The sequence below is a fragment of the Ictidomys tridecemlineatus genome, chromosome 1, assembly GCF_052094955.1.
Source record: "Ictidomys tridecemlineatus isolate mIctTri1 chromosome 1, mIctTri1.hap1, whole genome shotgun sequence".
Taxonomy (NCBI): domain Eukaryota; kingdom Metazoa; phylum Chordata; class Mammalia; order Rodentia; family Sciuridae; genus Ictidomys; species Ictidomys tridecemlineatus.
Window position 1 is genome coordinate 164,143,159 of NC_135477.1, and position 16,220 is coordinate 164,159,378.

Here is a 16,220-nt window from a genome sequence, read left to right on the forward strand (position 1 = left end):
AGGACCCAAGTTGTTTGAATTCAAAGCACTTGCTTTAATGGACCTTAGTATATTCATGTGTATCCTCCTTGGAGAAAATCTATATTGTTGGTCCTCAGTGCTTGCTCACCTGAAATACTCTTTTCTTCTCTGCTGACCTGGCTATGTGCTTAGGAGAGTTTTGGTTGATAAGAGCCCAGGGACTGTGGAAGCCTATTGGCCAAGGGTCCTCCTCAACATAAGATTTTATAGATTGGAAGAAGCTACATCTTTTTGTGCATTTGATACTCTCAGAAATCCATTATCTATGAGTGGGGTGGGAGCTGCTTTTGGAGGATCTCTGGTGACTCAGTCATTTCCTGGACTCTTAGTGTCACAAAGGCATCAGGACCCAGTATAGTGCTCATGAGGCAGGATTTGTAGTCCGGAGGTATGGGACACAGTTACCAAACCATGAAAGACTCACTTTCTTTGACCATAGAATGATCACTCGAAAAGCCCTGTTACATGCTAATGAGAGTTAGGAGCATATAGCAGCTTGACATATTTTTTAGGAAGGTTAGTAGCAACAGCAGTAACCATGAACAGACCTGGCTCTGTTTTAGGTGTTAACAGGCAAGATCATCAGGTTGTTTCCTTGAAGCTTATAGCAATTGATTTAGACATTGAAACAAAACCAAATATACTGATAGGAGAAGACCAAAAGCAAAGAAGTCCCACTCCCAGAGAGAAAATAGGTGGGGTACATAGTAACCAAGTCTTTGTTATTGCCAGATCCCTTGCCAGGAGAGTATTGAATCTTGGGAGCAACAGGAGAGAGAGCCACAAAGGAATTAATTTGCCTCAAAAGGAATCACTGTGACTTAATGGCTTTATTGAATCCTCGGTTTTTAGCTCATTGATTCCCGTTTACTTTAATTCAGGTCTATGCAGAAGCCGTGCCATTACTTTGCCTGGTCATATCAATTACCCAATATCGCTCCTCCTCTGGCCTAGAGTTTGTTCTTCATGCATTTTACTATGTCTTTCTTGCCCAATTTTCTGTTCTCATTTCTCCCCACCCAGTGACTGGACTAGAAACTTGTGCCGATGGTCCTGGGCAGACTCTCTGGATGTCGGGTGATTGGCAGTGCTGACACCTAGCAGGTGCATGGTGCTACCTCACCATAGGGCTCTTTGTGCTGGTTTTAACCCTGCTTTTTTGCTTTAGGATTTGTTTTCTTAAAAGAAACTCTGAAAATAAAGAACTTTCCATTTTTATGTTCTCTGGGATGATTTTTCCTGTAGAGCTGTCCTGGGAGTTTTTAAAGGAATATTTTTCAAATTTTAGTATGCAATAGAGTCACCTGGGAACTTCTATGGAAAAACTTTCCTGGGCCCAAATATTTTAACTCAATAGGTTGTTGCTTCTTACTTTAATTGAGGTAAACTTCACATAACATCAAATGAACCATCTTAAGAGGAACAGTTCAGTGACGACTTGTACATTAGTACAACCTGTGTAACAATCACTTCGGTCTCGTTTCAAAACATTTTTATTGCCCCTGGGGAGACTCTGCATCCAGGAAATAGGCATTTACCATTCCTCTCTCCTTCCTAGGATTTGTCAATCACTAATCTGCTTTTTTTTTTTTCTTTGTGGATCTGCCTATGGAATCCTATAATATGAGTCCTTTTGCATCTGGCTTATTTCATTTAGCATGTTTCAATGTTTTTCCATGTTGCAGCCTTCCTTTTTGTGGCTGAATAATATTTCATTTTTAACATACACTACACTTTTTTTTTTCATTTAGAGAAGGACTTCACTTGTGCCTGCAGCTGCCAGTCTTTGGTACAAGCTTTGGGAATCACTGACAGTGGAGATGTGGTTGCACCCAGGTAGCTGGATGTTTTGTATGAGCAAATTCTGGATTGTGCAAAGTTCCATCTGCCCACTGGGTATGACTGGCCTTTGGAGATGGACCCAACAGTGGATGACCAAAGGACACCCAGCCAGGTAGGTTAAGCATTGTATCATGACATAGAGACCTAGGAAGTCCAGAGAAAGGCAAGTAAGAGAGAACTGCATTTGCATTTCAACTCTGCTCTCTGACTCAGGGCAAGTTACTTAAGCTTGATTTCTCTTGTTCCTCATTCATAAAATGGAATAACAACAGAATAAGTTTAATAGCATTTTTAAAAATTACACTGAATAATTTGTATTAAGTGCTTGGTAATAAACCTGGCAGAGAATGAGTAGAATGAAGCTCAAGGTGGACATGTTTCATTACTTTTCCAGAAAAGGGGTCATGTGCATTGGAGTCTGGCATGGCTGGTGGGTCTCTTGTACAAACAGAGAGAAACACTGTCAGAATTCTGCAGCATCTTCAGGAGACTCCATGAAAGCAAGACATGGCCCCGATGCATAAGAAGGAGACCCAGTTCCAACACAGGACACTTAATTGCAGCAATGAGATGGGTGTTGTCTTAAAATGGGACATATTGTTAGAACAGAAGCAGTAACAAGGCTAAACTGATCAGAGTCGAGGCTGTTTGTGTGGTTTTCCTACTAGACCATGATTATGGAGAGGGCAGGTGTCTTATCTGTGCTTTTCACTGCTGTGTTCCTGACATGGCATAGAGTATACACTCTATAAATTTCCATTGCATGGATGGACACTGTTTCCTACCCACTACCTTTAGGACTCATTCAATTTCTCTGAGTCAGTTTCATGTGCTATTGGAGGAATCTATTCCCAAGACTCACTTCTATGAGACCACTTGGAAATCTGCCTTGAAATTCTGAAGAAGAAAAAAAAATGTCCACATCTTTTCATCCTGTAGTTCTGCTTTTAAGTATTTTACCTAAGGAATACTTAAAGGCTCAGAAAGATTATAGCTCAAGAACATTAATTATAACATTATTTAGAATAGCAAAAGCAGTGGAAATAATTCCCTATCCGACAAAAGGGATTAGTTAGCTATATAACATTGCTTCCATTCAATAGAGTGTTGCAAAGACATAAAATAATGAAGACTGTTTAATAACATAAGAAAATGTCCAAATTATGTAGTTAGTGGGAGAAAAAGCAAGTTTTTTCCAACAGTATTTTTATATAATAATGCTTTGTGTATGTGCCTAACATTAGAAGGATTTATATTATCTTTTGCTCTGATTAAATTAAACACAATTTTAGTTTCATGCTTTTTGAAAAGCTTTTTGAGGCTTTTCTATAATTTTCAATATTTTCACACTGAATGTGTAATTAAATAGAATAATGAAGACCGTTATTAAGGATTACCTCTGATAAGAATTTGGGTGTTAGGCTTCCAGAGTGTGCCTGGAACTGAATGGGCTCCTGACCAGCAACACGGGGGGGGGGTATGAGAAAACTATGGGGAGAGACCAGGACACAAGGCAGCCAGCAGGGCATCTGCACCATCCCAAGCTGCAGCATATTATACTTTCTTTGCCAAAAGAAGCTCACATACCCTGTCCTGTCCTGTCCCACAAGCTAGCATTAAACACATCTCAGGTTGTGGCCATTTTGGTCTGCATGGAGCCTGGATCCATGGTGTAGCCTCCCAACTGCAGAGATAATCAGCCGCAGACTGGTTTCAATGAGATAAATCGAAACCTTGCAGGGGATGAATTGACCATGCAAATTAATTCTGTTCCATGTTTCTGCAAATTAAAAGAAGGAAGCCTGGGCTGAGAAAGCACAAATAGAATAGACACTTGCATTTAAAGGGAAATGAGAGGACACCTCTTGAGTGAGGGCTTTGTTATATTTTCGGTTAACTGGTTATAGATCCCCTCCTGTTTGGGCCTGGGCCCTTGTTCTTGGGCCAGGTACATCTGTCTGACTTCATCTCCTTTGAGGTTAGGTTCTTCCTGAGTCCTTTACTCCTGAATTCTCCTCTAGAATTCCCTAGAGGAGGTGGTGATTTAGACTCCTGTTGGGTCCTCTGTAGAATTTGCAAACTGAGAGTCAGTGATATGTTGTGCAGTGTGCTTTAAAGGCGAAGGAAATGTGCTAAAGGGGATGTGCTTTTGTGGGTTCTCTGAAAGCAGGTGTTTGATTTGAGTCACCTTGATGATTATCTCTGCTGATGACCAGTAGAGTCCTTTATTTTTAAGAATGCTAATAGTTCACTGAGTGCTTTCTTTGAACTTGGCATTGTGCTAAATGTTTTACATTGCCTATCAGTTATGGTTCTTCAGAGGAACAATACCAGTAGGAAGTGTGTGTGTGTGTGTGTGTGTGTGTGTGTGTGTGTGTGTGTGAGTATGCACACACACACACACAACTCTCCCTCAATATCAATGGGGATTGGTTTCACAATTGTTTGTAGACACCTAAATCTGTGGATGCTCAAATTTTTTATTTAAAATAGTGTAGTACTATATATGACCTATAAAGTTCCTCCCTTGTATTTTAAATTATCTCTAGATTATTTATAATACCTAAAACAATGTCAATACTATGTCAATAGGTTCTATTGTATTGTTTAGGGAATAATGACAAAAAGCTGCACATGTGCAGTACAGACATAACCTTTGTAAGCCTGACAGCACTGCACATAAATGATAAGTGAGGTGGATAATGCTGATTCAGTGCTCAGAGAGATTGAGGACCTGTGAAAGAGCCTGCAAATCACTTCATTTGTGTGGATTCAGCATAGTGGTCAGCACCAGGCAAATTCAAATTTTGCTTATTTGGAATTTTTTGAAAAATTTTTTTCTCAGTATTTTTTATCTGAATATGATTAAATACATGGATACAGCCTCTCACACTCACACATAGAGAGAAGGTAATAGCTAGGTGTGTATTACAAAATATGACATACATACTTATAGAGGCAAAGGAATCCCAAGATCTGCAATTGAAAAGCTCTAGATTCAGGGGAGCCTGTGCATATTTTCAGTCCACATCTGCAGGCTGAGACCCAGGAGAGCCAGTGGCCTCAATTCTAGTCCAGAAGTGGCCAGACCTGAGACCCAGGCAGAGCCAATGTTTGAGTCCTAGGTCTCATGGAAAAGACCAAAATTCCAGCCCACACAGCTAAGCAGGGGGAACTCCCTCTTATTCACGGGAAGGTTAGCTTTTTTGTTCCATTCAGGCCTTCAACTGTCTGACCAGGTCCACCCTTGATCTACTGATTCAAACGTTAACCTCATCTAGAAACATCCTCATAGACAAATCCAGAATAATGTTTGAGCAGACATTTGAGTACTCCATGATCTTGTCCAGCTGAACTAAGCTTAGTCACTACAGAAGGATTAAATAACTTATGTAATGATTTTGAAAGGCTATTTTTGTTTTAATTCCTGTTTTAAAGATGAAGAAACTAAGCCTTAGAAGGTTTAGGTCATGTGCATGTAGAAATAGCTAGGAATCCATGAGGCTCAGATTTGAACCCAAGCAACTGACTCAGGGGGTCAGATCCTTGACCACTATGTGATAAGGAATGTTCTAAAGTTGACCTCTCTTATGAAAATTCAGCAAAAAGTCACTAATGATAAATATTGTTTTAGGCATCCATTAATACATACAGAATGAATAAATGAAAGTATTGTTTACATTTAACATCTACCCTCCAATAAGTCCAAGCCTTAGAACTCTTTCTTGATTCTGAAGGAGAAAAATCTAGATACTGTGAGGAGAGTGTTGCTCAGCAGAAATTGGTGAACTTGATAGAGAATCAGTTTCCCTTTCTCAGTCACTGTTCTAGGTCATGCCAGTTGCATTTTGGGAAGAAGGAAATCAGTCCGTTAAGGTGTAGAGGCATAAGGACTCTGAACACTAGGAAACTTGTGTTGTGAAAGGAGACACTTGATTCTTGGAATGAATAATGCTGTTAAGTCATTTCCTGAGCATTGCCTTGAGTGTATTTGAATGAGGTTAGAGTCAGCCAGTCTCACTGTAGGGTTTCAGCAGTTACAGTCTGGGTTGATGGTTACTATAGAGTAATCCTGCTCTCTTATTGATTTTCATGATTCTCCGAGATATCCAGTGGCATTACTGTATTTTCTATCTCTACCACTCAGTTTTCCTAAGTAGTTTTTATCTTTGAAATAAATTACATATTGGAGGTGCATGCTCTGAATTAAAGAGCTGCTTTGTGTTTTAGTCAGCTTTTTCAATGCTGTGACTAAAGGACCTGATCAGAATAATTGTAGAGAAGGAAAAGTTTATTAGAGGGCTCACAGTTTCAGATGTCTTATTCCAGAGAAGGCTGGCTCCATTCCTCAGGGTTTGAGATGAGGCTGAACATCATAGTGGGAGAAAGTGGCAGAGAAAAGCAGCTCATATCACTATGATCAAGAAGCAGAGAGAGATTCCACTCTCCAGATACAAATATATGCCCAAAGCCATGCCCAAATTCCCATCTTTTCCTCCAGCCACACCCTACCACTTCAGTTACCACTCCACAGGGGATTAATTCACTGATTGGGTTAAGACACTCACAACTCAAATTCAAACCATAACGCTTTGGAAAAGCAAATTTGCTGCATAGTTTAATACAAATTGACATGTTTTCATTACAAATTTCCTTAAATCAGGGCACATCTGGATTTATAAGAAAATGTGGGAGAAATTCTCAATTAAGATGATGAGATACATTTTAATACACCATTTATGCAATTGTTTGATAATTTGTAAACATAGATACTGGCTGATTATTTTAATATTTTTTTAAACTATTGAGAGAATAATAAAGGTATATTTCAATTGAGTTATTTTTCAACTTAAATCTAAGTGATGTAGGGGAAAGTAAAAAGAAGCAAATAGTCTTCTTGAAATATTGTCATACTTAAGATTAACTCAACTCAAAAGCAGCTTGGGACTTTTATGACCCAGGCTGGTGGGAAAGGCTAGCCTGAGCTCATTGATAGTCCAAATTGCCACATCCATGCGACAGCTTCCAGCTAAAATAATATCAGTGTTCACCATTTAAGGAAATCCAATGCCAAAAAAATCCTTTTATTTGCAAGGAACCAAACTCATTCAGGTTGGTTCAAGAAAAGGAGGGTTTTGAACATTTTTAGTGCATTTTGCAGAAATGAAACCCAACTTTACACTTTGCTTCAGATGTGCACATGCTTAGCTTAGGAGATACTGAAGATTGAATTTCCCCTTCTGCCTGTTTTTTCTTTCTGGCTGAATTAAAAAAAAAAAGTGAATCAGTTTCTCTCTGAAAAGCAGTTTTCTAAGACAATTTTCCAGAAAGAATGTGGTTGAAAATGGCCAGCTCATCCCTGACTCCATGTGAACTTTCAAATTAAACTTTCTCTTTTTCCTTTTTTCTTTGTCTTCCTTTGTTCAAACCATAAAGGTAGAGTACTGATTGTTTGATAGCCAAATAGTGGGATGACTTTTCTTGACATGGCTCTTTTTCAGGTAGTTTGTACAATTTGCTGGGACTTGTACTGGATCACATGTTCAACACCTTGCTTCTCCCCCTCAACAGAAGCTACAAGGATACCACACATTTCTCTGAGAAAATCGGGTGCTGGACTTACCAGTATCTCACAATCATGTTCCACAGGGAGTCCCTGCAGGTCCTCATCAAACTGTGGCTCTCCTCTGAAAAACCACAGGGGTGTCACATGACACCCTCTGTCATCTGTTTTAAGCAGAACTCAGGCCAGTGGCTGGAAGTTCAGCAGGCATGATTTAGGTCTCAGAACAAAGAGACTAGTGTGTATACAGTCAAAGTTTCAGTCCAAGAAAACAAGGTTCAAAACAAGACCCTAATCTCAGAATAGGGTAGAAATTGGGAAAAATGAATTGGAAGTTGTATGTGATACACAAAAATTATCTGAGAAGCTTAACTTTAGGGCACCCATCCAGATCTAGTGAGCTGTGAGTGAATTCTTTGGACATCAGCACAAAATCAATATGACACAGTCTCAGATTTGGAATCCTCTGACTTCTTAGGCCCTCAGCTGTCTTCACACACAGATTCTCAGCCAACCTACAGATACTAAGACCTTAGTTGTCCTGCTTCTATTGTGGGGCTCTTTCCTTTACGAGTTCCTGCTGCTTGTAGTTGACGAAGGCCATCACGTGATGCTTTTATGTCAGAGAAATTGGGGTTCTTTTGACTATTAGCATAGAGACCAGATGGACAGGATAGGCTGGACTTAGATTCAAAGTTCAATCTCAACATTTGCACCTATGTGTCTTTAACAATCGAGTTCTATCAATCAGAAAAATTTAGATATATTTTTTCCTCCAGTGCCACAGAGCAACAGAGGTTTGTTTGTTGTTGACATTTTATGTATTTGTTGGATCTTTGCCGGGGGGTGGGGGGGGCTCTCATACAGACTTACCTAGCTCCAGAGCCCAGACTATTTGCTAAAACAAAATGGAGAGAGAGAGAGAGAGAGAGAGAGAGAGAGAGAGAGAGAGAGAGAGAGAGAATGGCAGAGCATATACTGGCTCTCAGAGCTTCTACCCCAAGATGACATGCATTGGGACAGTTCATGTTTTCTTGGCCAAGTCAAGCACTTATGTAGGCAGGGATATGAAATATTACTATGGACTTGAAAAAAAAAAGGCCCATTCTTAAAGCCTTGGCTTGTTTTCTATGCATTCCAGGTATTTAGAGCAATGTCAGACACATGGTAGACACTTAAAAATGTGATGAGTAAACAAATGAAAAAAACAATATATTAAAATAATAATATTTTACCTGGGTTCCTTTACACAGTTCTGAAATGTTCTTTGTTGGAATGTTTTAGGAAATAACCACAAAAAGGATTGGGTTTGGGAAAATGGTCTTTCATACAGATTAATTTTGGAAAGCCCATAGCTTGAGAAGACACCATAAATCTGGGAGACACGAGACCCACGTTGCATTTTTATATTGGCACAGAGGGCATTTCCCATGTTTTCCCAGAGGGTGATTGGCAGGTCAGTTTGAACAACTGATTCTCAGGATATTAAAAAGTGAAGAGGAAGTGTAGGAGTCATTTTGGGCCTTCACAATAGAGCTAAGAGTAAAACTCCCACACTGACCACTGATTTTGCAGATGGATGTCATGGGGAACTTCTTTTACCCAAAAGTATAGCTTCTCTGGGGTTAACATTGGTTCTTCCATGAAATGGCCAAAATATGGCATTTAAGTGGTTGTCCAGGGAGAAATGGGTCCCAAATCTGTAAACACATTGAGACTAATGGCCACTTCCATCTCCCTGCTTTGTTCTCAATTAGCATGAGTTCTCAGAGCCACTTCATGCCAAGAGAACAAATGTTTGCAAGTGCCCCTTTTCATTTCTGGGAAATCTAAAACCTGCCCATAATTTGGCTAATTTGTAGTTGATCATGGGGAAGATAATGAGTAGGGAAAATTGAGGGAGCAGGGGGACAGGGTTGCTAGGAAACGGATTTACTTCTCACATCCAGACAAATAAAGAAATGGTGTTAATGAGTCTAGTTACTGACAATCTCACTTCCAAGGAAGCACTATTACAGAAGTAGTGTTACCATGATAAAGAAGCAGACAGGCAGAGCTCTGGGGAAGAGTGGATCAGGGTGTTTCAGACCAAGGCTTTTACAATGAGGCAGACTGCAAAGTGAGACACAGGATAGTACTAAATTCTTAGAACAGCTTTGCAGAATAAATTAAGGGGCTTATGGAAAGGGCTTAGCACAGTATCTGCATAGCGCAGGTGGTCAGTAATGGGAATCTCATCACTTCCTTATGGGATTCTTGCTTTGGGTTTTGCATTGACCTCAGACATATCTTCCATTATTAGTTGAGACCATTTCTGAATCTTAATTTCCTTGTTCTGCCTCCTCTTCAGAAATCATGGTGAGGGTCAGTGAGGTGAGGTGGGTATAAGTAATTTACAAAGTTCAAGAAATTATATGTTGGCAAAGAATTTTTCTCATCATGATGGCCAATAATCACTCTCAAGCTCCAAAGAATGTTCTTACATAGATGCTTAGGGCTCCTTCTCTGCTGATCTCCCTTTTCTTTGCTTCTCAAATCTCAATCATTTTACTAGTTATGAATTCTGATCTCTTTTCTCAACTTAGCAATACCAATGTTGTCTACTTGACTCTATCTACTTCTCTCTATCTCAGTTTCAAAAAGTCCCTCAAGATGAAAGCAGGTCTGAATGGGAGGGTGTAATAATTAATTTTTTATGTCCACTTGATCAGGCTAAATGGATGTCCAGATAGCTGGTGGAATATTATTGGATTTATGATTTCAGCATCATCAAATCTATTGAAGGCCTGAATAAAACAAAAAGGAGGAGGAAGAAAAAATTCACTGTATCTGAGCTCAACTATCCATCTTCTCCTGTTCTCAGACATTGGTGTTCTTGGGTCTTGGGTCTTTAGAGTGGTATGTAATCCACCAGCTCTCTTGGTTCTCAGGCCTTGCATGCAGATTCAATTATGTCCCAAGTTTTCCAGGTTTAGATGGTAGATCTTGGACTTCTCATCCTCCATAATTACAAGAGACAATTCCCATAGCAAGTATCTCTATGCAGTTATTCATCCATTCATTCATCCTTCCATTCATTGTCTCATCCATTGGTCCTTCCATCCTTCCTGTTGGTTCTGTTTCTCTTAAAAGACCTAATGCAAAGTATCTTACCTCATGTGCTTTCTTCTTTTCAAGGTTCATAGCTCTGTGTCAGTCATTGTCCAATTTATGAAAGTATCATTTTATTTTTTCATTTTATTTTATTGGACTGGGGCTTAAATCCAGGGGTGCTCTATCACTGAGTCACATCCCCAGCCCTATTTTATATTTTATTCAGAGACAGGATCTCACTGAGTTGCTTAGCACCTTGCATTTGCAAAGGCTGGCTTCGAATTTGTGATCCTCCTGCCTCAACCTCTCAAGCACTGGGATTACTGGTGTGTGCTACTGTGCCCAGCAGTATCATTTTATATATCATCTTGTTCACATTTACAGTGGAGGTTCTTGCTTATGTGAAACAGAGGTGGGTAGGTGGGCGTAGAGAACATTTTATAGAAGTATGGATTCCAAATAGGTGCCTCTTGCTGAAATTTATGCTGCATAAGTAAGAGATGCTGCATTCCCTCTGAATGCCATGTTTTTAAAGTTAATAACTTTAATCATTTTACCAGCATGTATGTATGTATGTATATGTGTGTGTATATATATATATATATATATATATAAAATATATATAATATATATATATATATATTTATATATATAAAATCTACTGACTGGTAAGCATATGGTGACCTTAAAAGGGAATATGAAATAAAGAGCTCAAGACTGTGCTGGGGCTTGAATCTGACAGATTTCAGGGGTATGCTTGCATGAGTGCTACCTGCAAATAACCAAAGAACTGCTACAGAGAGGGTAGGATACTCCCGAGAGTGTGGATTGCTAAACTCCAGCCCAAGGGCCAAATTCAGCCACATAGTGTGTAATCTAAGGAGTATTGTTTAAAAACATTTCTTGTATGATTCCATTTTATTTTATTTATTTATTTTTTAATGTAGGAAGAAAAGAGGTTTATTTAGCTCACAGTTTTGGAGGCTGAAAGTTCAAGATTGAGTAGCCCCATCAGTTCACCCTCTGGTGAGGGCTTCACTGAGGGTGGCATCACAAGGGCAGGAGAATGTGCAGATGAAGTCACATTGCTAAGTAGAAAGCCACAGTGATTCAGAGGTCAGGCTTGCTTCTTTTTAAAAAAAAAAAAATAGTTCACTCCTGTAGGAATTAACCTGGATCCAAAGAGAATTATATTAATTCCTTCTAAGGCCTGGAGATCAATGACCTAAGTCTTAGCTTTTGTGTGTGTATGTGTCGGGGGGGGGGTGGTTCTGGGGATGAAACCCAGGGCCATAGGCCATGCCAGGCCAATTCTCTTACCCAGCCCAAACATTGCATCTTAAAAGTTCTACTGCCTTGTCACCACTATACTCCTTGGGAGGACAAATCCTATCCAAACCATAGCATGAAGGGTATCACAGTAAGTTTAATTTCCAGACAATTACAAAAGTAAGGAAAGGGAAAACCCATGTCTCTCCAACAATTCTTTTCTTGAAGAAGTCTCTGGAGCTGAGGAGAGCTGGTTGGAATGCTTGACCACCATAGCAGTTCCTAAACCATGAGAGTAGTTCCTGTATAATAACCTCTATTTTGTCTCTTAGATCACAAATCTTAAAATATCATCTGGCCCTATAAAATTTTGCTGGCCCTTTTTCTAGACCAGTTGAAAGGCTTTAATTTATTACAGTAAAATGAATGACTAGCAAGCTTAAAATAAAGTATTCTTTAGGGGAAAAATATTTTCCTGGATGGGGACCTGGAGGGATGTTCCTCAGAGGTCTTCTCTGTATTCCTTATCTCTCACTGGATAGTTTCCCACTCCCTCCACCCAGGAATAAGAGGACCTGTATTTGACCTCTTGAGAAAAATGCAGAGGCGTGGGGCCAGCTGGCTGAGAATCTGGTTCTGAAGTTGGACAATTTTCTATTTGGCTGAAACAATTGTTTGATTTCAAAACACAGAGACTGTGGCTGATAGATTGTTTCACTGAATTAAATTATCCTCCCTCTAACTGAATGTCGAGCATAGATAAAATCCTTGAGTAGCAGATTAGTGTGAAATTGATCTGTGGCAGGTCACCAATTACCAGGGGAAGATTAGCTCTTGGCCTAATAAACTAGACAAATTCCCCAGAAATGACGCCATGGACTTCAGAAGGAAAATAGTAGGTTTAGGAGCAGACTTTGCTAGCGTAAAGCACAAAAATGATAGAACATCCTGGAATACGGTATGGACTTCATTCTTTTGTTCATTTATTCAACAAGAACAATCTAAGGGAGAGACAGAAAAAAAAATAAAACAACAACTATATGGAATATACATTTAGTTTTTATAGGCATAGAATCATGTCTAGAGTACTGTAAAACATAAGGAAAAGGCATACAGTTCGGCTTTCAGGGAGACCAAAGAAAGCTTCCTGGAGGAGATAGTGTGTTGAGAGCCACAGCCGAAGGGGCCCCAGAAAACTTCCAGCTGCCAGCTGATTGGGCGGTGATGCTCACTGGGCTGTTTTCCTGCCCTTGCAGACCACAGAGCTGCTCATTGGGGGACTATTTTGGCTCCGCCCACGCGATCCAGCCAATGGGCCTCAAGAGCAGGAGGAGTGGGGTGGTTGAGAGGCTTGTGGGAAGCTGGTGGTGGCATTTGGGCTCTGAGGGAATTCCTGAAAAGCTAGTGTGGTGTGGTGCAGCATGTGTTCTAAAAATAAAGTTCATTTTTGCTTGAAAAGTGGCTTGTGGTGAATTATGCCCAGCCAGACTATGGCAATAGTGTCTAGGTGATTCTTGAGGAATGGTTAGAGGTTATTCAGATAAAGGGGGTGGGGAAGCTCTGAGTGGGATAACTTAGGCAGAAGAGGGGCAGAGCCATGAGAATACTTGGTTCATTCTGAAAAATTTACAAAGTTCTGGATACCTGGATCAGAGTGGTGAGAAATGATGCTAGTGTGTCAAAAAATGACAAGGTCATGTGTTTTGGTCTGAATTTTTAATGACACCCCAAAAGCCCATGTGTTAGGCAGGGCAGCAATGTTCAGAGCTGAAATGGTTAGACTATGAGAACTGTAATCTTGTTGTGGATTAATCCATTCAATGGATTAATAATTTGAAAAGAATACCGGCTGATAACTGTAGGCAGGTGGAGTGTGACTAGAGCAAGTAGGTCACTGGGGGAGTGGCCTGGACTATATTCGTCCCTGACTCCTTTCTCTCTTGCGCTCTCTCTCTCTCTCTCTCTCTCTCTCTCTCTCTCTCTCTCTCTCTCTCTCGATGCTGTAAGCTGAGCAGGTTTCCTCTGCCTGTGCCTTTCTTCCATGATGTTCTGCCTCACCTCGGGCCCAGAGCAATGGAGTCAGCAGACCTTGAACTGAATCTCTGAAATGGTGATCCCCAAATAAACTTTTCCTTCTGTAAGTTGTTCTTGTCAGGTACTTTGGTCACAGTGACAGAAAGCTGACTAACATTTCATGCTATGTTAAGGAATTTGAATTTTATCTGAGGACAATGGGGAGCTATCAAAGATATGGACAGTGGCTGTTCATTTGAATTATATTGTGTTTTAGAAGGATTGTTCTCGTAGTACATTGGGGCGTTCAGGAGCACGGTGAGATTGGCGCTTGGGGGATGTGTTCCGATTGCTGTTGCAGTTATAAAAATGACAGATGACAGTGATGCAGGCATTAGGAATGATGTTGGGAAGAAGGGGATGAAAGGAGGCCAACAGAATAGAAATAATTATTGTTTGGAAGCACGAAGTGAGGAAGACAGGAGTTATCAAGAATTGTATTCACATATTTCTTAAATGATATAAGCATAGCAGGACAGATACACAGAACATTAAAAGCAAGGGAAGGGACAATTAGCAGGATAAAACAATATGGAAAACTCTGGGGGCTTTAGCTGGAAATGAGGAGGAAGAAATGGCTTCTGAGACCAGTGTTGAATGGGCATGTTTTCATAAGGGAGAATCGGTCATGTTCCTCCTTTGTTAGGAGGATCAAATCATTAGCCAATGCTTGGAAGAGAGTCAGGCATGAGTCATCCTTTACTTTCACAGGTTGATAAGAGTCTGTAGTTCACAGTGTTTATTACCATGTGTGCTCTCTGTTGACTGTGACCCTGTTCTTATGAGACGCATGTGGTAAATTGCATGATCTCTTGGGTAACATAAAGCTTCCAAGCTCCCCACTTTGAAAAGAGAAGAACCAGGGTTTAAACAAGGTAGTGTGACTCTAGACCCAAATTGAAAAGTCAGGCTGTTTTGCTCACAGAATGACCTAGACCAAAACATCTCCTTCAAAGGAGAACTGTTAGTAATAGAAGCCGGTTGTTCTTGCACTTTGTATCCTAGAGGGCAAAACCTGAAGTTAGGATAGCAGAGCAGGAGTTTTAGAGGACTCTTCAAGGGCACTGAACTAATCAACACCATTGAGAGAGAGGAGACCTTCATTCTTTTACTCTTGGGAAGCAATTACCTTCCATGCAGCCATTGGGGATGGATGTATTACAAATCCATTTTTTTTTTTTTTTGGTACAAACTTCTGAGAGACTTAGCTTTAAAGTAAGAAGAACTATAAGCAACCACCTCATCCAATATTTTTGAAAGAGTGTTCTACAAAATGTGAATTCTATTGGATGTTAATAGGTAATATATAAATAATAAAAAAATTCTAGGACCAATTTAGCTCTTGGAAATGCTGGTAGACAGATATAAATAGTTTTTAAATACATTTTTAAGGATAGTTTTAGTTTTACAGAAAAAAATTTGAAAAAGAGTACAGATAGTTCCCATACATCTTATACCCAGTTTTCCCTATTGTTAACATTTTGCATTAGTGTGGTATAACTTGCCACTTTTAATGAACTAATATTGGTATATTAACTAGTAACTGAAATCCATGATTTATTTAAATATCCTTAGTTTTTGCCCAGTGTCTGCTTTGTTTCAGAGTCCCATGTACTACAGCCCATTATTTTAGGATGCTTTATCTTTTGGCTCTTCTTGGCTGTTGCATTTCACCTGGCTTTCCTATTTCAGGTGACCTTGAGATTTGTGAAGAGTACTGGTCATGTGTTTTGTAGAATGCCCCTCCAACAGAATGTGACTGGTATTTTTTCTCATGGCTAGAATGACATTGTGAGTTTTTTTTTTGAAAGAAAATGAGGTAGGTAAACTAGTGCTTTTCTCATTCCATCCTGATCAAAGGTACATGCTATGAAGATGACATAGCAGTGTGTAGCTGTTAACCTTGGTGACATGGCTTTGGGAGTGCTTGTCAGATTCTCCCTATTTAGATATGCTTGTTTTTCTGTAATCCTGTAGTTGGTGGAAGAAAGTCATTATATGCATCTTATACTTAATTTGTAAGGAGTTATGCTCCATCTCCTTGAGGCAGAGTTTCTACACGAATTACTTGAAATTTCCCCACTCACAGATATTTCACTTTGGGTGATAATTGAATATAATTTTTTTAATGTTCAAATTGTTTCATCTTTAGCCATTGGAAGCTTTTTGCATTGCCTCCTGGTTTGTTTGTTTGTTTGTTTCTTTCTTTCTTTTTTTAGCAAGGATGGTGGAATGTGATGGACATCATTATCCAAAGTACATGTATGAAGACACGAATTGGGTGTCAACATACTTTATATACAAACAGAGATATGAAAAATTGTGCTGTACATGTGTAATAAGAATTGTAATGCAAAAA

At 39.6% G+C, this 16,220-nt stretch overlaps 1 long non-coding RNA gene across 1 annotated transcript in view; it reads left to right on the forward strand.

The window, feature by feature from the left end:
- The first annotated feature begins 1,776 nt into the window (after window positions 1–1,776).
- The window catches only part of LOC144378044 (uncharacterized), a 52,707-nt gene continuing 38,263 nt past the window's right edge, over window positions 1,777–16,220 (forward strand). Inside the window, exon 1 of the long non-coding RNA XR_013439529.1 lies at window positions 1,777–1,975. This is a non-coding gene — a long non-coding RNA (uncharacterized LOC144378044). The remainder of the gene's footprint in view (window positions 1,976–16,220) is intronic.